The sequence below is a fragment of the Miniopterus schreibersii genome (assembly GCF_964146895.1).
Source record: "Miniopterus schreibersii genome assembly, chromosome: 8".
NCBI classification, from domain to species: Eukaryota; Metazoa; Chordata; class Mammalia; order Chiroptera; family Miniopteridae; genus Miniopterus; species Miniopterus schreibersii.
In genome coordinates this window covers 15169833-15190438 of record NC_138109.1, presented here as the reverse complement: position 1 = coordinate 15190438, position 20606 = coordinate 15169833, and the positions used below count along the sequence as shown (strand labels likewise).

The window sequence follows — 20606 nt, the reverse complement described above, 5'->3', positions numbered from 1 at the left end:
ATCCCCTTCCCCTCCAACACTTGGAAATTTGGCTTCCAACGGTAAGTAGTGCCTCATTCAGGCTGGGAGGATTGAAAGATGTTCATTCGATTGAGTGTTCATTTATTCATTAAACACATATTTAATGTTGTTGCTTTCCACTAGTTTCAGACCAGGGGACAGACTTCTGAATTTGTGCCGTGAACTGAGAACTAGAACTGGTCACCAAACTATGTTAAACCTGGAAGGGCCCTTAAAAGGCCTTCCTGCTAGGGTAGCTATTAGTACAGATGTGGAAACTGAGGCCCAGGAAGCCAGCCAGATCTCTTCCTGATGCTCCTCTTGCTGTTCAAGTGAGAGTGGGGGCAGGGGCTGGCCAAGAGCTCTGGGCAGGGGGGAAGTTGGGCAGTCCCTGGCCTAGCTCCCTGGGGCATGGCCCAGACTGGCTGAGAGGCTGTTGGAATTCTGCTTCCTCTCCCTCTCCATGCTGACTTTTCACTCCACCACTGTTGGAGTGGGGTGGGGGTAGAACCCAGACACCCAGATTCAAATTCAGACGCCTATTGGCTCCCCCTCAGCCCAGGATTTTGGGCCTGGGCCTGTGTCAACTCCCACCCTCCCCTTTCTTCCACCCCCCCAACCCCCCCCCCATTTCTCTCTGTTTCCTGTTGGATTGGCCTTCCTTGTGTACTGGAAGGAACTCAAGGCTCCATTTGTTGTCTGTGTGAACTTAAGCAAACTACCCCACCTCTATGGGCCTCAGTTTGTTTTTCTGCAAAATGGAGTTGAAATAAAAACTTTCTAGCGTAAAACCTCTTTCACGGGCACCCCAGAGGCTTCCTGGTAAATCTACTTAAATAATAAAAGGCAGGGATTCCCTAGAATTTACATTCAAGGCCTGGGATCTGAGCAATCTTCCGTACCTTTGGTTTGGGGAGACAGCTCTCTGGGGTCCTGTGATAGGAAGTGGGGTGGGGATGAGTATCCACCAGATCATTTTGGCAAAGTCCAAATTTGAGCAAATTTATGTGGCCTAGATTCCAAGGCTGCCAGGTGCCCATGTCACTGAATGCTCAGTTCTCATAAACTTCTCTTTAGGATTACAGACTCTCCCTCACCAACTAATCCAGTCTCACTTCCCCTGCCTCAGGAAAGCCTTCCTGGGCTGACTACCTCCCTCCCCCAGTTTCTCTCCAAACCCATAGAGGGCTCTGGTTAGGGGCTGGAAGCAGTAGTTGGACTGTGTGACTCTGGGCAGGCCACTTCCCTTCTCTGGGCCTCAGTTTCCTTCTGCATAGCAAGAGGAGGCTGGATTAGTGACTGCCTAAGGCACCTTCCAGCTCTGACAGGCTCTGAGCCTGTGTTGACTGATGTATCCTAGGAGATAGGAGCATACAGAACCCAGTCAGCTGGGAGATTCCTGTTGAGGTACACCCCCCCACACCCTCCCCTCCAAGGCTGGAGTGCCTTCCTTCCCAAAACACACCCTTCAGGGATACTGACCAAAATTGTGGTGGGTGGAGGGGGCAGATCACCCAAGTGAGTGGTACTGCTGAATCCCAGGGTCTCTGTTGTCGGTAGAGAGGCCTGTGCCTAAGAACCAGAGCTTGTGTCAGGCGGGGCTATGAGACTGCTGGCTTCTAGGGGAAGGGAATGTGTGTGTCAGTGACCAGTCAGCCTCCAGGGAATGGGGGGTGTGGTGCACGAGGCAGCTAGTTAGTGGGATGGAGTGTCCAGAAGAGCAATTGCACGGGCAGTATATTGGAGTGTGTGCAAGACAAAGAGGTTGGCAAAGAGAGGGAGGGAAAAAAACAAACCCAGATGAACTAGAGAAGTAGGTTCTGGTTTAGGGCAGGCTGTGTGGGGAGGCTCCCCCCTTACGGGGAAGTGTGGTAGAAGATTCAGCACAGTCTGACACAGTGCAGTCTTGCCTGTGCCTAGGTTTGTACGTTTGCTCATAGATGTTGAGCTGAGCTTCACTGTTCTGAATTGCTGTTGTCACATTCTTTTGTGGGGTTATCTGTGTCAGGGTGTTTGTCAAGTTTTTCTGAACAGTGAGTGGCTGTTTGGGGTGCATGTGTCTGTACAGGATGGTATTGTAAGGCAGTGAGTAGCTTCAGTCCATTTGGGATGCTTCTCAAACTGTACTGGGTGCATCAGTTTTGGCTGTTAGGAAGCCTTGGGCTATATTGGGATTGCTGGGCTGTAAGGGAGGATGATTTCAGGCTGTGAGCAAATCCTGGCCATGATTTGGGTGCCTCTTCCCCCTCCACCGCTTACACACTGGAAGGGAGGTCTCTTGGCCTTAATCAGCCCCTCCGCAGGTAGGCAAGCCTACAGGCAAGCCTGTTCACACTTGCAGTAATTTTACCACGGTGCCTAAGTCAGGAACAGGCGTGAATTGACCTTTTAACCCCTTCCCCGCCATGGGATTAGACTCTGTTTCCTGTTCAATCTCCTCCAGAACCAGTTCCATCCCGCCTGGGGGGCCCCCCAAAGAGTGGATAAGCAACCCCCCATCTCTTCTCTCTCCCCTCCCCTGTCGAGCCTTGGGGGGGCCCGAGGGCCAGGCTAGTGAAGAAGCTGAGGACCCAGGCGGGAGTGATAAATATTGAAGAGGAGGGATTTCGGTGTGGGCTGGAGCAGCTGCAGTGGTTCGAGTGTCACACTATCTCTCCCCAGGTTTACTGACCCATTTCCATTCACGCGGCTGCCGGTTTCCTAGCAACGGCAACAGTCCCCCCAGAACAGGCGGAGTATGTGTCTGCCATTAGCGACTGCCGCAACTGTGTCAAGGTTACCCCGCTCCCTGCAAACCCACCCCGGCGGGTTTGTTTTCTGCCAGCGCCTGGCACACACAGTGCCAGCCAGGGAGGGGGAGGGGAGGGGGCCTGGGGCCAGCCCAGCGGCTTGGGTGGGGGTGGGGGGCTGAGGAAGAGCTTCAGTTCCTGGTCCAGTGGGAGCCAACTTGGACTGAGGCCGAAGCAGGCCCCCCTTCCTTGGTTGGTGGAATTCCTGAGCCCGAGGGGAGCAGGGGGCGGGGCTGTCCCTCAGCCCTGACCCCCGAGATTCCACAGCCTTGGGGGAGGGGTGTGGGCCGAGGGGCCTCTGGGAAGCCTGCCCGATCTGACCCCACCTGGCTTGTTCTGCTCCTGCCTTGGCTTCCTCCCACTTCTACGCAGCTCCATGCTCTCCGCTCTCAGCTCTTTGTCCCAGCGTCTGTGGCTGGTCTCCTCAGTCAGACTCCCTGGGGCAGAGTTGTATTTCTCCCATCAGACTAGGAGCTCCTGAGGTTGGGGTTCATAATGCCTTCTTTCCTCCCTTCAGCACCACCTCATGACTTTTTTCCAAAACAGTTGGGGTGGCAAAGTCTAATTTTTCTTAACAGGGACTAATGGGGCAATTACCTCCATCACACCCCCTTGGTGAAGCAGATTCTTCCTGTTCTCCACCTGGCAGCACTCAAGGGAATGGCCACTGGAAGTAGAGTACCCCTCTTTTTCACCCTAACAGTCTGGCTGCAACGGGTTAAAGCGTTTCCCCCTCCCCCCACCTTGTCTTGGTATGTGAGCTCCCCCAGGCTGGGGGGGATGGGAGGATGGGGGGTCTGTTGCCTTATAGCCACTCATGTGGTCAGCTCAGACCTGACCAGTCACATTCCTGCCCAGGAGGGCTGGAGCTTGAGGTGGAGGGGCAGGGGCCAGGAAGGGGCTGGGTTTATAGGAATGGAAAGGGGGGGGGGTACTGAGAAGCTGGAGTTAGGGGCTGCTGGGAACTTGGAAGTATTGTGCAATATAAACCTTAGGAAGCCTGAATCCACCTCCCATTCCTCTGGACCTCAGTCTCCCTCTCTTTCCTCCCAGTTCGCACCCTTCAAAATGTTCCTGTGGTCCACATAGTTGTGGTACAGGTACAGACCTGGTCCCAATTTTAAACAAAGAGTGTGGTAGAAGTGATTTCTGACATGAAGAGTGGCACAGACTTGTGGGTAGCCTCCAGTGTGACTTTCTGGTGCTTGGAGGTCGGTTGGGTTTTTGGCTGGGTCAGAGGCTCTGAGATCTAGGGTACAGAGCAGGCTGTGCTAGACAGCAGAAAGAGACCTGGGAGGGAACCCAGAAAGCCTGGTTCTCTGCCCAGTCCTGTGTTTGACTCATGGCCTCAGTCTCCCCTTCTGAGGGGCTTAGGTCAGTGGTCTCTAAAAGCCTTCCTGTCTCGTTAAGTGATTCTGGGTGAGGGATGAGGAGTGGGGGGCAATAGTCTGGAGGGCTGTGGGAAGCTGCCAGCTTAAGGGGGAGTTTGCAACTCGATCCCAGAGCGAAAATAGCCCAGGTCATTTTCAGCTGCTTGGGCGGAGGTATCTGATCCTGGGAGGGCAGGGCAGCTTGGGCAGGGGGCAGGGAGGAGCATTCTATGAAGCCCTCTGGGAAACCAGACCCCAGGATGGGAGGGTGGGGAAAGGTTGGCATGCCCGGCTGGGCTTCCTGAGACCCGCTGGGGCCTTGGCAGGGGCTCTGGAGTGGAAAGATAAGGAATTCAGAGGGTTAACAGGAGGTGAAAGCTGGACTCCTGCCCCCTTTGGGTCCTGGCCTGGTTGAGGTGAAAGGTCAGCCCCAAGGAGTCCAGGCACAGCTGGGGAAAGAGTAACCGGATCCTTCTCCCTAGCCAAGCTCAGGGGATCACAGAGCCGCCTCCCCCAGGAAAGGTGCTTTGACTTCCCCAGGAAGGAGTTTGTTTCAACTTGTTCTCGGCAGGGGTTGGGGTCTAGGGGAGGGTCCTGGCCCAAGGGGTCAGGGAGAGCTGCAGGCCTGGCACCCCAGCCAGTATGTTAGTGCTTTGTCATCCTGCGGTTAGGGGAGGTGGAGGTGAGCCTGCTGGAAAGGTTAGAGGTGGCCTGTTCTAGCCCTGCTCTCACTCTGTGCCCCATTTATAATTATTCTGATGGAACCTTAGAGGTAGGAGACTCCCCCACCCCCCAAAACACACTGATTAGTGAGAGAAACTGCCTGATATTAGACTATAACACAGATGTGTTTGGGGTGGAGAATTACACCTCAACTTGATGGCTTTGCTCTCTGTGGTTGTGTGTCTGGTGGGTGTTAGGGTGATATGATGCAAGCAGAGATAATACACAATACATGGAAGAACATGGTGGGCTCTGAAGTCAAGCTTGACCTGGGTTAAAATCCTTGCTTCTGCCTTAGGCAAGCTATTTAACCTAAGCCTCAGTTTCCCAACCACAAAATGGGACTGATAGTATTCACCATAAAGGGTAATGGCAAGAATTGGCACAGAGTAAGTGCTCGGTAAAAAGTAACCTTAATGAGCTTCATTGTGTGCCAAGGTCACATGCAGTGTGGAGCCCGCATTGAAGCTGGTCTGACTCCAGAACAGGAAGTTGGTGAGCTACAGATGAGGGAGAGGGTAGTTGTGAGAATGTGAGTGGGTCAGTGTCCCCAGGGCTGTGCATGAGGCTGTGGGAGTATCCAGGTCACTTGGGGTCAGGTGAACGGTGTTGAATCTGTGACAAGGGGTGGTTAGGGCAGATTTCTTCTTAACCCCGACCTCGGGCTGGCAACAGCCCCCTCTCCCCAGGCCAACATGCTTTGTGCAGCCATATGTGGGTGTAGCTGTCCCTGGAGTGTGACTGTAGGTATGTTTGAGAAGGCGCAGGCATCCCAAGAAAGAACAAGTCGCCTTTTGTACGCGTCCAGCCTCGGGCTAGGCTGGGCCCTCTCTGGGGGATCCCCAGTTTCTGCGCCCAGCTCCCCGCCCACGGACAGCGCCCCGGCCCCACCCGCTCGCTACCTGAGAGGGCGGCTAGGCGGCCTGAGCGCCCCCTTCTGGGACCCAGGCTTTGGTCTTAGGGCTGGGGTCTGGGACAGGAGGCGTAACCAGAAGCTTGGCCACACCCCTCATGACATCACCCCAGGTGCTACCAATCTCCAGGAGCCCTGCCCATGGGCGGCCCGCCCCTATTAGGCACCGCTCTGCTGCCATCCCTAAAAGCAGTGGGTGGAGGAGGAGGCAGGGCCGTCCTATGGGGCGGGGAGACCATTGAAGGCCTCGCCCTTCCTGCTCGGGGAGGGGCTGAACTAGCGGCCCAGAAACCTTTACAGCTCAGCTCCCCTTGAAGAGCCTCACAAGACCTCTCTCCTGGAACACTACCTTCTTGCCCACCTGTCCAACTCTTGCCAGGTACTACTTTCTGCAGGAAGCCTTCCAGAACTGACCTCCCTAATCTTTTTTCTGATTACCTACACTTTTAGTGACCCTCTGTAATTGCAATACCAGTACAACTACTAACACCGGCTGCTGTCCACTGAACAATTTACTGTGTACCGACTGCTCCGTGTTTTTCATGGAATATCTTACCTGATGGTGGATCTCTGATTGTTTTCTGCCTTGTATTATGAGCCTTTCTCACCCACTGGATTGGGAGTTCCTCTGGACAGAGGTTCCAGACATGGCCTTGCTCAGAATAGGCACTACTAAATGTTCAGGATTGATGATAGATGAGGAGACGGGCTATGGAGGTGCCTTGTCCGAAGTCACACAGCAAGTAGGTAGAACAATCAAAGCTAGCAACCAGGTTTCCTTGCTCCATTCAGTTATTCGGTTCTGGTGTGTGACTAAGAATAGGAAGGGAGTTACACAGAATGATGCTATAGATCTTTCCTTCCCCCAGGGACACCCCCCCCCCCGGAAAAAAAAGATCAGAAGAACCTAAAGTCTATCTTCCTCTGCAATCCGTACACCTTGTACCAGAACCCCTGACTTCTGGGAGGAGGGGAAGATGGGAGAAGACATTGGGGGAACTGGAAAGGCTTTTGCAGGCCAAAGGGGGCAGCTCTGGGCTGCAAGGAGTATTGCGGGCACAGTGATTGGGGGTTACTGGTTATGGGGACATAAGGACTTAGCTTGCAGGTGGGAGGTTCCAAGTTGGGCAAAGAGGAGTGTCAGGAGCCAAAGTATGTGGGGGTTCAGTGCAAGGGAGGCAGGGATTATGCTGGGCCAGCACTCCCCCTACCAACAGGCTGCCCCGGTGGAATGCTGGGAGGCCCAGGGGATGGGGGCCAGGCAGCCAAGGTGTCTCCGGTGGCACAGAAGCAGTTAAGAGCTGCCTCAGCCTGTTCCTTCAGACAATTAGTGACATCTCGCTTGACAACACCACACTGAGCCGATGCAGACCTCAGCCCCCCTCCCTGCCCCCCCATGGCCGCTTCAGCTGTTTATTCTTGGGCTTTAACAATTGGGATTCTGACTTGGAGGAGCGGGCGCCCCGAGCTGCCCTCTGACCCTCCGTCGCCTTGGCAACTGGAGCCCGGTAGGCCTGGGCTCTGCGTTAGGATTACAGATCCTGAATTCACAATCTTGCTGCTCCCCTGCAAGCAGAAGCAGCAGCTTCAACTGCAGCATGCTGGAACGGCAGCTAGACTGGAAGGGACAGAGGAAGAGGATCCTCAGGGGCCAGCCTGAAACATGGGTGGGAACCTGGGATGCCCACAGGCGACCTGGAAAGTGGTGCCCCACTGGCAGCCACTATGGGGTGGAACGGGGCCCAGAGCTCTCCTCAGCTCCCAACATCTCCCATCCATTCTCTGGAAACTTTTCTTAGTAGAGCCCTGAGGGCAGGGGTGAGGCTACATCATCCCCCCCCTTTCCTCTAAGTCAGCCCCCTACCATGCCCAGAACTCCAAGTGCCAGCAGACTGTGCCCCTGCCGTGCCCGCAGCCATGGCAACAGGCCCCCCCCCTCGCCAGCTTTGCTCCTTCCCCCCCCCCCAGCAGCCAACTGCCCCAGCTGAAACCGGAGCTGATGCATCTGCGAGCCTCATGCCCAGACCCACATTCCATTTCTGTCCTTCCCCCCCAGCTCTGGCGACGACATCTCTCCCCCTCCTACCACCTCCCTCCTTGCCTCTGTCTACTGCCCCCCCACACCCACTATCACTTAGGGTCTCCCCCTTCTTCCTGTCCCATTTTCTGAGTGTGTCTCATCCTCTGACTGTCTCTTGGTCTCTGGGTGTGTCAATCCCTTGTCTGTCTCCAGCTCCCTGTGGTGTCCTCAGTCCTCTGCCTGCCCTGTCTGTGGCAGGCTCCTTCCCCATCTCTTCCCCTCTGTGTGTCTTGCTCACTCTGTCTTTGTCTCTGCCTCATCCTGCCTGTCTCTGTCTCTTTGTCTTGTTAGTCCCCCTCTGTTCCTCTTCCTCTCTTGCCTTTTTCGCCTTTTTCCTTCAGCATTCGTATATTCATGTATATTCATCCACCCTCCCCTCTTTCCCCATCTCTCAGCCTCATCCTGCCCTGTTTCTCTTGCCCCCCACACCCTTCCTCTTTCTGTCTCTCCCTGAATCTCATTCTCTGCCTTGGTTTCTTCCTCCTTCTTTCTCTTCTCTTTGCCTCTCTCCTTCTAAACACATAGATTTCCTTCAAGTCTTCTTTCTCAATTTCCCGCCTGGTCATTTCCCTCATGGGCCCCTGGGTTGGAGCTGGGGGCGGGGCTTCCAGCTTCACCCCAAAGAAGTCCCCTCTCAGGAGCCAGATATCCTGCCACCCCATAGGGCAGGTGTAGTTGAGTCTCAGATGGGGAAGAGAGGGTCTAAGGTCAAAGAGCCGATGGGGTGGGCACCAGGAACCTAGAGTGCCAGGCCTCCCTTTCCAGGGTTCCAGAGGATGGGCGCCACCTATCTAGTCTACCTTCTGCCAGCCTGGGTAGGGGCAAAGAGTAGTTCCAGGGGCTGAACTTACCCGAGAAGCCCTCTAGCTATAAGGACTCAAAGAAGAGTGTGGCTAGGCCTCACTGATTCCTGGGATTTGTCTCCTCCTGCCACAATGATGACGGTCTCAAACTGTGCCTCAGTTTCCCCCGGTGGCACAGAGCTACTACCCTTGCTCTATCTTTGATTTCTTTAAAGTACTTTGAGTTCCTGGGGCAAAGTCAAAGTTATGAAGAGAGAAAGGGTAGAGTAACTCCCGCCCCCTTGCTCACCAACCCCAGGGGGACTCCAGCACAGAAGAATTTGTCTCAGGGCAGGGGTAAAATAAGGGTCCTGTCTCCTTAAGTATCTGGTGGAGGACAGTGCTCCGCCTCCCCCTCAAGACTGGCAGCCCCTGCTGTCAGGCCCTCCCAGTCTGGGCAGTGGCCTCTAGCCCTCCTCCTGGCAGCCCCTCTTCATGGAATGAGGTTGGAGTCATGGGAAACCAGCCTTGAGGTGGGGGTGCCAGGACTACAGGGCTCAGCCCTTGCCTCTGGGTGTGATGAGGCCTGGTCAGGCAGAAGTTCTAGGACCCTGGGGTCTTGGCACTACTTACCAAGGGGCCAGGAGGGGGAGTAAAGGTGCCTGGGGGAGGCGGGTTGCACGCAAGGCATGCTGGGCCCCCCTCGGCGGGTGGGTGGGGGGAACAAAGCTGGCATCAAGGCCTCAGCTAAAATTAGCCGTTTCCCTGCGCGGGAACGAGCATGCCTGCCAGCCGCCCAGATCGCCGCTGCCTCGGCAGGCCATCTGTCGCCACGTTTTGCTCAGTCCCCCAGGGTCCCCCAGTTCCAGCCACCCCCAGGGGCTAGAGGGACTCTGCTCTGAGGCTGTCCCTGGCCAGGACTCTGTTCTGCTGCTGTCATGCTGTGTGACCTCAGGCTAGGCAGAGTCCCTCTCTGGGCTCCTATACAACAAGAGAGTTCTGGACACTGACATCCTAGACCCCCTAGTCCTTCTAAGCACCAGGTGCTGATGCTGGTCATGGGGGACTAGGGTGTGGGGCTGCCTTCCTCCCTTAGAACTGGCTCTCTCTTGTCCAGTGTTTGAAGGTGGGCCAAGCAGGGTTTCAGGTGAAGGTTGGGGTATATGACAGACTCCTTTCAGTTTCCTTGCTCTTCACTGGACAGTAGGGCAGCTCTATATCCAACAACACCCCAGCATTCCCCGCCTCACCCCCAACACACACATATACATATTATAGAACTCCAAGCAGTCTTACGAAAACAGCTCTAGTGGGAAGCCAGGATGTAGAGGCTGAGCTCAGCTGAAGCTAACTTGCTCTGTAGCTTGGGCAAGTCTCCCGCCCTCTCTTTGTCTGTTTCTCCCTCTTCAATAAGAAGCTCCCATTTCTTGAGTACCTGCCTACTTTATGCCACATTGTCTCTTGAGACTGACATTATTATCCCCATTTTACAGATGAGCAAACTGAGGTGCAAAAAGGTGAGAAAGCAGTGGAGCCAGGGGTGGATGGCTGTATCCTCCTTTCCATGGCCCCCAGCACTCTACTTGCTGGTCTCCAGCCTCAGCTACTTTCAGACCCTGGCACTTCCCTGGCTGTTGTCCCTTCCCCCCACTTCAAAGCCAGAGGGTAAGCTGCTGCTCCAGGGTCACTCAGCTTGGCCTGGGAGGAGCTCAGACTTGAACCCAGGCCCCTTGGCTCCCGGCCTCACTTACTCTGGCCAGCAGGCTGGGCTTGTTCCCTGGGTGAGTCATGCCCCTGGACTTTGGCCTTCTTGTCAGGCTCTGTGGTCTGAATTTGGAGACGGGGAGGGGGGGCCTTTATAAGAAAGGGCTCCCCTGGCAGCAGTAGGAGGGGGTGAAGCTATCATTTCTTCCTCCTTAGTCCTGTGCCCTGAAGGTATGGTGACAGCCACCCATAACCTGTCTCCCCTGCTCCAATCTCTAAGAAGTCTTACAGGGATTGCTCCCCAGGCCTTGGTGACCACTCATTCTGCCCCCTCCCTAGATAACAACTACATTCAATTAGAAATAAGGTGAGGCTGGGAGCTTGGGGTGGTGGCATTTCCAGGTTATCTGTGTGCCCAGGTGGCTTCCTTCTCAGCACTCATCTTCCCCAGCACCAGGCCGCTGGCTTACCCAGGAGGGAGGCCAGTGTGCCTCCCCTCCTGGTGTCCAGGGACCAAGGTCACACCCAGAGCCCGCCCTATGCGCTTCCATCTCCTCCTGGGGCCAGTGGTGTTTGTCACTGGGGCAACGTGCGGCTGTGCCTGGCTCTGGCAGTGCTGGGGTGACATTCATGCCCTGTGAGCTGTGACGCCTCTGCAGGCAGAGGACAGCACCACCCAGGCTGGCAGTGATGGGGGAGGGGTGGGAGTGGGCTGTCACCTGTCCGAGGCAGTCGGGGTTACATGTCGTGTACCCATCCCAGTCTGGAGGGAGGACTCATAGGACTCATGGGGAAGGAGTGAGATTGTATCCCTGGCATATACCATGCGGGGGGAGGGGGTGGCTGTACCTTCCTCACACATAGAAGGTGAGGCTTGTCTCTCTTGGGGTTGGAGGGAATGTTCTCCATGCATTTCACGTCCAATTATTAGGTGTGGGGATAACTGGTTGTATGTTAGTTACACCATTGTGAGGGTGATGGCCTATGTTATTGTCTCATACTGTCTAGGGGTATCAGATGTGCCCATCTCATGCTTTGTGGGAAGTGACAAGTTAGACTAGTCACTCATATGCCTGCCTGACTGTTGGGTATGTGTGAGATGTCACCATGTGCCCATCTCATGCTGTTGTGGGGAGTGACATGTTTGATTATCTCATGCTGTTGGGAGATTGTCAGTAACTTAGGAGCTGGTCTCTCACCCTAAAGAGACAACATGTTGCCTGGTGGTATGGAGTTGACAATTGGCGGGGCCTTCCCATGGACACCACAAGACCCCAAAGGGGTTGCCAGTGGAAGCCCTGAGCACTGGTACAAGTGTGGGTTGGGAGGTGGGGTGTCTCATTCCCTCATGACCTGCCTCCTGACCCAGGTGCCAGATTGTCAGTAACTTAGGAGCTGGTCTCTCACCCTAAAGAGACAACATGTTGCCTGGTGGTATGGAGTTGACAATTGGCGGGGCCTTCCCATGGACACCACAAGACCCCAAAGGGGTTGCCAGTGGAAGCCCTGAGCACTGGTACAAGTGTGGGTTGGGAGGTGGGGTGTCTCATTCCCTCATGACCTGCCTCCTGACCCAGGTGCCAACCCTAGAGACTGTTCCCCGGGAGCAAGGACCCATGTTTTTCAGACAGTGTGCAGCGGGGCCGCTGGGACTGGGGCAGGTGTAACTGGAGAGGTGGGGCACCAGGCAGGGTTTGCATGAGGGCCTGTCTCCCTAGGCCTGGGGGACCCTATTCCCTGCCTCTTCTGCCCCTGAAACTGTTAAACTAATTAAGGCTGTGGAGCCGCAGGATTAATCGGGGCAGCTCGCAGGGCCCGGAGCTCAGGTAGTCGATTAGTGCACCGAGGAGGATATTGGATTTCTGAACCGCAAGTCAGCACTATTCGGGCCTGTTATCTCTCCAAGTCTTGAGGGTCAGGAGGCGGAGGCTCCATGTGTGCTGGCCACCCCCGCTGGGCCAGCTTGGAGGTCCACTCCCCCTGCCCACACTGCCATCCCTGCCTGTCGGCGTCCCCACCCACTCCCCCCTGCCCTCCTGGTCCCGCTGCTGCCCACATGGCATCCTCACCCAGCTCTTCTCCCTGGCTCATCCTGGCCCTATGCATGGTCTCCTCCCTCTGTCTCCTTCCATCAGCCTCCAGTTCCCATCTATCAGGCTGGCCTCATTGCTGCCATCCCTCTGGCTCTCCCCCTCTCGGTCCCACCTGGCCTGACTCACACTGTGCCTCACTGACCTGCTCTTCAGCCTCTGACTAGCCTCTCCACCTCTGTCCCTTCCCTGCCACTGTCCCTGTCCTCCAGTCTCCGTCTCTCCATTTGTTTTGTGTGTTCTGTCTCTCACAGTTTCTGATTGTCACTGTCTGTCTCTCTCTGTCTCTCCCTCTGGGTGTCTCTGTATCTTCTCTTTCTCCCTCTCTGTGTTTTTCTCTCTCTCTGGCACTCAGTCTCCCCCCCCCACGCCCCCCCTCTCTTTCTCTCTTGTGTGGTCTCGGCTGGTGTCTGCAACCAGAACAAATCTCCCCCAGCCAACACCCCCTGAACAAGGAGGCCAGAGCAGCTAATGGGAAACATGTGATTCTGCCTTGCGCCTGGAGCACCGTGAAGGGAGCCTTAGTCCCAGCTCAGCCCTTGCTCCCCCCTCGCTGCATTCCCCCCACCACACTGTCCCCCTCCTCCCAGTGACTCCCCCAGCCTGTGTGGGCACAGTCGCAAGTTCCCCAGTCATTTACATTTCAGGGGTTTGGGGAAGCTGTCGTTTATCAGTTGGGGAGTATCAGGTTCTGGAGGGGCTGGAGCAGCTTTGCTCCTTTGGCTCCCCCCTAGCCCCCAGGGCCAGGCAGACCCCATGCAGACTCCCCACCACCACCACCACCATATGTAAGAAAACAGGGCCAAGATGAGCTGAGCTGTGGGGGCCTGGATGGGGGGCAGCCAGTCCACCCCCTTCGAGGGCTCTGGAGCCACCCAGATTTCCATCTTTTCCACCCTCCTGGGCCTCTGGGGAGCTGCAGAGGTGGGGGCTCCCTGAGGGCTTGGGAGCTGCTGGGCTGCATTTCTGTGCCCACCCAACCACGGGGAAAGGGGGGATGGATCAGAGGAGGGAGGCTCTGGCAGGTTGGAATTCTCCTTCTCTGCCTGTGGATAAATTGTCCCTAATCCAGGCTTGGGGAGCTGTCTGGCTCCTACAGAGAGAGAAAGAGAGAGAGAGAGAGAGAGAGAGAAGGCAGGAGATAGGGAGGAGGGAAGCAGGCATACAAACACAGTGACACAGACACACACTGTCTCACAAAGGGTCTCTCACATGCGCACACGTATGCACTGACATGTTACACAAAAGTGCTGCACAGATACTCAGGCACCCTTGGTCTTGCAGGCACACTTTGGCACACAGACCCTCTCACACATGTTGACACTGACACAGCTATATTAGCGCAGACACAATGACATGGCACCAAGGACCCATCAGCACACACAGATGCACAGTGGTAAGGTCATACAATGCACAAATGCATGGACACATGCATGAGCGCATACTGACCCACGGTGAAACAGACCCACAGGAACACTGTCACCAGTCACACTGTCACACCATGACCCTGAAATCCCAGAGAAAGGCAGAGGTAGGAGGGAGGCAACACTGATCCACAGTGACACCAGTGCCCGCAGTCACAGGCCTCGAGATTGGAAACCTGCAGGGACAGCAGAGGATCAGCTGCACTCCCCCTTCTCCACCCCACTACACACACACATACATTCAGAGAGCCCTGAGACAGGGAAAAGCCTGTGCAGCTCCTGACACAGTAGGATGCAGAGAGCCAGGCAGAGTGTGTACAGAGAGGCTCCCTCATAGCCTGATCACAGCTGGGCACACCTTGTCATACATAGGCACACATACTTTCACCTCTCTCCACACAGGCATGCAAACACAGGCTCAGTTGGACATAAACAAAGCCGAATAGACCCAGATGCTCACACCCACATGTGTAACCAAAGACACCAAACCCAGGTACACGTCAGGCACACATGCACGCACACATACCACAACTGAGCAAACACACAATCCCATACATGTATACTCTTAAACACACATATACCTGCACAGACATACAAAAGTACACAGAGAAGCATACAGAAGGCTAAATCGACCCAGGAACCCACATGCAGGTATATTTACTCAGATAACTGAACACTCAGACATGCATTCACACAGGCAAAATTGCCAGGCAACCAGAACCTGTAAGGGGTCCATGAGACCTGGTTCTCAGACCCCCTTTGGGCTCCAGTACAGACCTCAAGGAGGCAGACAAATAGGCAGGAAGCAGCAGGGTAGGGCCACGTGAGAAGAGCCATGGCTATTAAAGAAAAAAGATGTAACCAGCTGGTAGAGAAGGGTAAATGCTAGCTACATATACAGCCCTCATGGAAATCTGCATACACTTTTGCTTTGAACAGTAACTCACATCTGTATTATAAATAAACTCTTAGCATTTATAGTTTCCCCAGAGTGTTCCTCCCCATTCACAAGATCTCCCCATTTTATAGATGAGAAAAGTAAGAGCCAGAGAGGTTAACTGACTTGCCTAAGATGACACAGTGAAAGTTGAGCTAAGGACTCTAACTCCCAAGGCCAGGTTCTTTCCACCGTAGCCTGTGTATTCATGTTCATGCATGCGTGTACCTACACATACACATGTACTGCTTCCCAGTAGGAACCTGAGGTTTTGAGGTTCACAGCTCCCGATGAAATGCGGTTTGAGCTGATTGAATTGTATGCAAGAGTAAACCCTATCTAGGACCACCTCTTGGTCCCTCTCTCTGGCTCATCCTGTGTCCATGCTTAAGCCTGTGGTGCTGTTTGCTTCCACAGATGGGAGCTTGCCTGGCTGTCTACCCATCGGCCTGGACCCCAGAGCCTGCCCCGCTAGGTGCGTGCAGAGGGCCCCGGGTTCGGGGCAACTCTCAGGCTGCCGAGACCATCCTGGAATCACTGGTGAAGCCTGGCCTTTGCTGCTGAGACGGCCCTGGCTGTACAGCCTGCTCAGGTGAGTAACAGTGTACAGGGAAACCAGGTCTGTGCTTAGCCATCCCCATGAAGTGGGCATCAGGGGGACTTACTTCCCTGTCCTAGCAGGGATTTCCCCTTCCCAGCTGAGGCCAAAAAGAGGCCCTTGATAGAATCCAAATATATTAACCCAACTTACTCAAACTCCTCATTACCCAGAAAGGGGAAATGAGGCCCAAGGCAAGTTTACCGGATTCCTTCTTCCTAGTCTGGGGACACTTCTCTGCTCCTTGATGACTCCAGAGAACTGGGAAGAGAGGGTTTGTAACAATGAGCAGAACTCAGGGCAGAGGTGGAAACCAGAGTGCCTGATATGTGCAGTTGACCCCCAGGACTGAAATGTTTGGGAGCAAGAGCTGGGAGGCCAAAGCGAGGTGCTAGAGGGACCTGGGTAGATCAGGTATTGGGCTGCCCAACTAGGATGAGGTAGAGTGGGGCAGCACCCGCCTCCTTACTCCTGGCCCACATCCCACCCAGGCTCAAGAGCCACAGAGGCCAGGTGGGGCTGCCCTGCCGAGGCAACTCCCTGAACTGACACATGAAGCCTCCAGGCTCCAGGAAGCTCCCTAGAGCCCAGTCTGCCTGGGGACTCCACCCAACTTCCAAAAGAGCATTCCTGGGGCCTGAGGTCTGGGGGTGGGGCCTCCTGAGATTTTAAGGGTGGGGAGGTTCTGCTGTGGGAGGATGCAGGGCTGTGTGTACCCACTGTAAAAGTATAGGGTATCTTGTGTGCAACCACACAGGCGTGCATGCAGGCAGCTGTGTGTAGGGCTCTATCCTTATGTGTGCGGGGTTCTGTATACAAGAGTTATTGTATAAGTGGACTGAGCTGGGATGTTTGAGGGCTGTGTATGTGGTACATTGGAGTGATGAGTGTGCAGGATTCTGGGTGTGTCCTGGGCAGGTGTGGGAATACTGTAGTGTTGTGTGTGCCACACTGGATGGTGTATGTATATGGGGTGTCTGTACACTGGAGAGGTATGTAGACGAATCTGAATACACTGGGGTCATAGGTGGGTACACTGGGATGGGGTAGGGTGTAAACATTGAGATCTCTCCGTGTGTCACTGGGAGAGCATGTGTTCAGGGTTCTGGGTGCATGCTGGGGGTGGTGTGTGTGCACATGGCACCATTTGTGCTTTGGAGGTGGGCTGGGCAAGCCTTCAGCTGAGCTGGGCTCAGCAGTGCCCAGCCTTGTGGCCAAATCGCTGAAGTCACTTCCTTTCCAGCAGCAACTTTCCAGGAGGAGGAGTTCTTCAGACCTGGGCAAAGGGGGGGGGGGGGGCGGAACAAGGAGCTCTCAGGGGAAGGAGGTGGGCGGGGGTGAGAGGCTGTGGGGAGGGCCTGGTGGGGCTGGAGGAGGGGAGTCCTCTGGGAGACAGAGGGAAAGACAAGGACATAAGTCTGGAAGGGCCAAGGGCAGGAGGGGATGGGGGCGGAGCAGGGCGGGAAGCACAGTCCCTGGGTGACCTCAGAGGGAGGAAGGGAGGGCCGCCAGGCAGGGTGACCCTCCGGTTCAGCCAGAGCTGGCTGTGGTGCCTGCACACCTGGCACCCAGGTCAGAGGGCTGGGAGGGGGCGGGTCTAGGGCAGACCTGCTTGCCAGGTGCCCCACTCTCTGCAGGAAGGGGGTGGGCGAGGGCTGCACAAAGGAGCTCTGTGTGGCTGGGGGTAGGGTGGGGTGGGGTGTGCTGTGCTGGGGCGGGGGCTGCTGGCTCCAGGGAGCAGGGCGGGGCTTGCTCCCCTTGGGGGCATCAGTGGCTCTAAGGGGACACCTAGTGGTGAGGGAAGGTAGTGCACCAGGAAGGCTGAGGTGGGAGGGGTGGGTGAAGAAGCTGGCGGGGGTAGATTAGAATTTACAAATGAAAACTCGTGGTTGGGACTAGAACAGTTGGAGAAGGCTGCAGGGGAGGGGGCTGACTCTCTGGACAGTGAAGTTTGGTTTAGAGGAGCCCAACAAACTTAAATTAAGGCTTCAGCTCTACCATGTCATGGCTGTTCTTAAGGACATAACTTCTCTGTGCCTCTAGTTAAATGCCAAATAAGTGACAGCTACCAATATTTTTTGATTATTGTTATTTTTGTTATGATTTTGGGCTGGAGTCAGGTTGGAAGAAGATTTTTAGGTATAATTGGGTCTGTGGGAGGGGGCTGAAGAGGAGGAGATTGAGAGGGGTGATGCTTAGTTCCTGGGGAGACAGATCCTGAGAGATGAAGGCCCCAAAGGGAGATGCTGGAGGTCTCACAGCAGCAGCAGTGGCCCTTTTGATACACTGTTTTCCATTTGAGGACATCCCTGGGCCTTCAGTCCAGGCTGGGAGGGAAATGGTGTGGGGGGGAGGAGTGTGCAGGCTGGAGAGAGGGTCATGAGGCCGGAAGTGAGAGCTGGGCCTGGCAGTCTGGCTCCCCTGGGGAGGCTGTGGGTGGGGGAGGGGGAGGCAGTCTGGGGAAGGGGTGGGGTGGTCACAGCCGCAGCCCAGCCAGGAGGGTGGGGCTGGGGACTCAAGGATGTGGGCTGGCGCTTCCCGGCACTGTGCACAGCAGGTTGGGGCCCCCTCCCAGCTGTCTGGTATCCCCATGGGCAGGCTCAGACACACTGACCCAGAAGCAGACAGAGGGACAGAAGGATCCTTTTGACTTTGTTCACAGACATGGGGTAGGTGGTGCCCTTGGGAGGGGTCCAAGAAAATGGCCACCTGGGTGTGGTGAGGAGGAGAGCCAGCTGCTTCCCTCAGATCCCAGAGGCTGCAAGAGAGAGCAGAGGACAGAGTCAGGAGGTCTGGCAGGAGAACATGCCCAAAGGTCTTCATGGGTGGGTGGAATAGAAGCAACCACTGGAGAGGAGGTTTTTCTTTTCTGCCAAGATCACAGCCTCTGGTCCCAAGTGGGAGGTCTCCAGAGCAGGGAGGCTTGGTAAGCACTACCCTCAGTAAGGGAGGGATGTTGGCTTCTGGTAGGCATCTCTAGGAAGGTATCAGGAGCCGTGGGTCAACCATACTGTTGGAAATCAGAGTTGGAGATACCAGTGTCTGAGCCCCTTCCCTCCTTTGTTACCCACAGTCCTTCCTGCAAGAGCAGCCATGATATTCTTGAAGCATAGAGAGCCTGGCCTGGGAGGGGTTAGGCATGGAGAGAGCAGAACCCTGCGTGATCCAGTAGGCGGGACAATGATGAGGAACAGCTAAGCACTGGGACCTGCAGAGAGGGAAGGAACAGTAGGCAGAGGAATGTTCTGTCTGGATGAGCAACAGAAGGGCCCTCCCCATGCCTCAGGCAAAGTCTCTTTCCCTTTTCGGGTCTCAGTTTCCTCATCTGTAAAATGGGAGGGGCACAAGATGGCATTAGAACATTGTACCCACTGGGGGAGCTGATTAAAAATACAGATTCCCAGATGTCCCTTCAGATCTATGAGTCAGATTCCCCTGGACTAGAGCCTGGGCATCTAGAATGTTCCACAGCTCCCCTAGGCCCAGGATTTGGAAGCCAGTGGGTTAGATGATTTTAAGGTTCCTCCCAGTCTTAAATTAGATCACAGCTCTAGAAGGAGCACTTTCAGTAGTGGCTGAAGGAGAGTTGCAGGAGCTAGGAGTAGAAGGAGGCTTTGGACATAGGGCAGAATTAGGAATCCTGCCACTTAGTAGCTATGTGACCTCAGGCAAGTTACACAATCATTCTGAGCCTGTTTCCTCTGTAATGCGGGGATCATAAACCATGCCTCCTGGGTTGCTGTAAGAATTCAGTGGGTCATATGTGTTGGAGGTGCTTTGTAGATTGCAAATCGATATCCACCAAAAGGGAGTGGAAGAGTGTCCTTATCTACACAATCCTGTCCCTGAGTCAGCTCTGCAGTCTTCCTTGTAGGGTGACAGTACTGGGCAGTGTGGCAGCCTGTGAGAGTCTGCATGTGTCTATAAGGGATGGACCCTAGGGATTAGGTCAGGGCCAAACACTAGGTAGTGTCAGGGTCAGTCTTTAAGACCCTGATGGTGGTCAGGGCCCATTCAGCTCCTTGCTCCCCGAGATCCCATCTCCTGGGGATCAGCCAAGGCCCTGATTCCCCAGGCTCCCTGGAAAGTTGGACATGCCTGGATCTAAATCCCAGCTCTGCCCAGACCCGCTCAGGGAGTCAAATGATAAATATTTATGTAGCATCCATAGCCCAGGCCCTGGGGTCGTGATACAGCAGTAAACAAGACAGACACAGTCCCTGCACCTAAAGAGCCCACACTCCAGGGGGACACACTAAACAGCCAGTTATACTAGTAATTGATTGCAGTCATGATAAATACTGTGAAGGTGAAATAGAGAGGGCTCTAGGAGTGTATAGCAGGGGCCAGATCAAGGCAGAGGTGGGATGGGGGGTCAGAGAGCACCTTTCTGATAAAGGTAGGCAAGAGGTCAGAAAATGTTTCTTTCCACATTCTTGTCTCCCTCCCTCCCTAACCTCCTTCTTGGGTCACACTTGGGTCTGGAGAAGAATGAGAGAGAGCCCCATGGGAAAAGGCAGGGCTGAGTGCTCTGTGTGCTACATTCATTCATTTATTCAATATTTTTTGAAGCACACTTGTGGGCCATGTGCTAATGAGGGTGTTGGGAGATACACACAGAATTGACTGATAGAAATCCTTGCCCTCATGGTGTTACCCACAGTCCTTCCTGCAAGAGCAGTGGTGATATTCTTGAAGCATAGAGAGCCTAGTGAACCTGGCCTGGGAGGGGCTAGGCGTGGAGAGAGCAGAACCCTGAGTGATCCCACAGCCCTTCCTGCAAGAGTCCTTCCAGTGGATGATTTCCTCATCTGTAAAAATGGGAATGATAATCATATTGATCTTAGGTTTGCAGGGGGTTAGATGAGATAATCCATAAAACTGCTTAGGCCAGTGTTTGGCAACAGAGAAAGGTCCCCAAAGTATGAGCTTCTATTGTTGACTCCCTGGTATGATTGCTAAACCTCTGACCTCAGGCACTTTTCAGTTTCTCTTTACAGCTTTTATCCCAGTAATAATTAAGTCATTTTGATTATCTGATGTTTTTCTACCCAGTTCTTGTGCAAAGTAGGCACGCCATAAATAATATATTGAATGAATGATGTTACTTGAGCCTCCATTTCTTCATCTGCAAAATGGGGTTATTAATAGCCCCTACCTCGCAGGATTGGTATGAAGAATTAAATGAAACGATGC

General features: G+C 54.6%; 1 long non-coding RNA gene across 2 annotated transcripts in view; it reads left to right on the top strand.

The window, feature by feature from the left end:
• LOC308561095 overlaps positions 1-20606 on the top strand; it is a 48304-nt gene that overhangs the window by 27538 nt on the left and 160 nt on the right. For both annotated transcript variants that reach the window (XR_013999430.1, XR_013999431.1), the window contains one exon: positions 15230-15404. This is a non-coding gene — a long non-coding RNA (uncharacterized lncRNA). The remainder of the gene's footprint in view (positions 1-15229; positions 15405-20606) is intronic.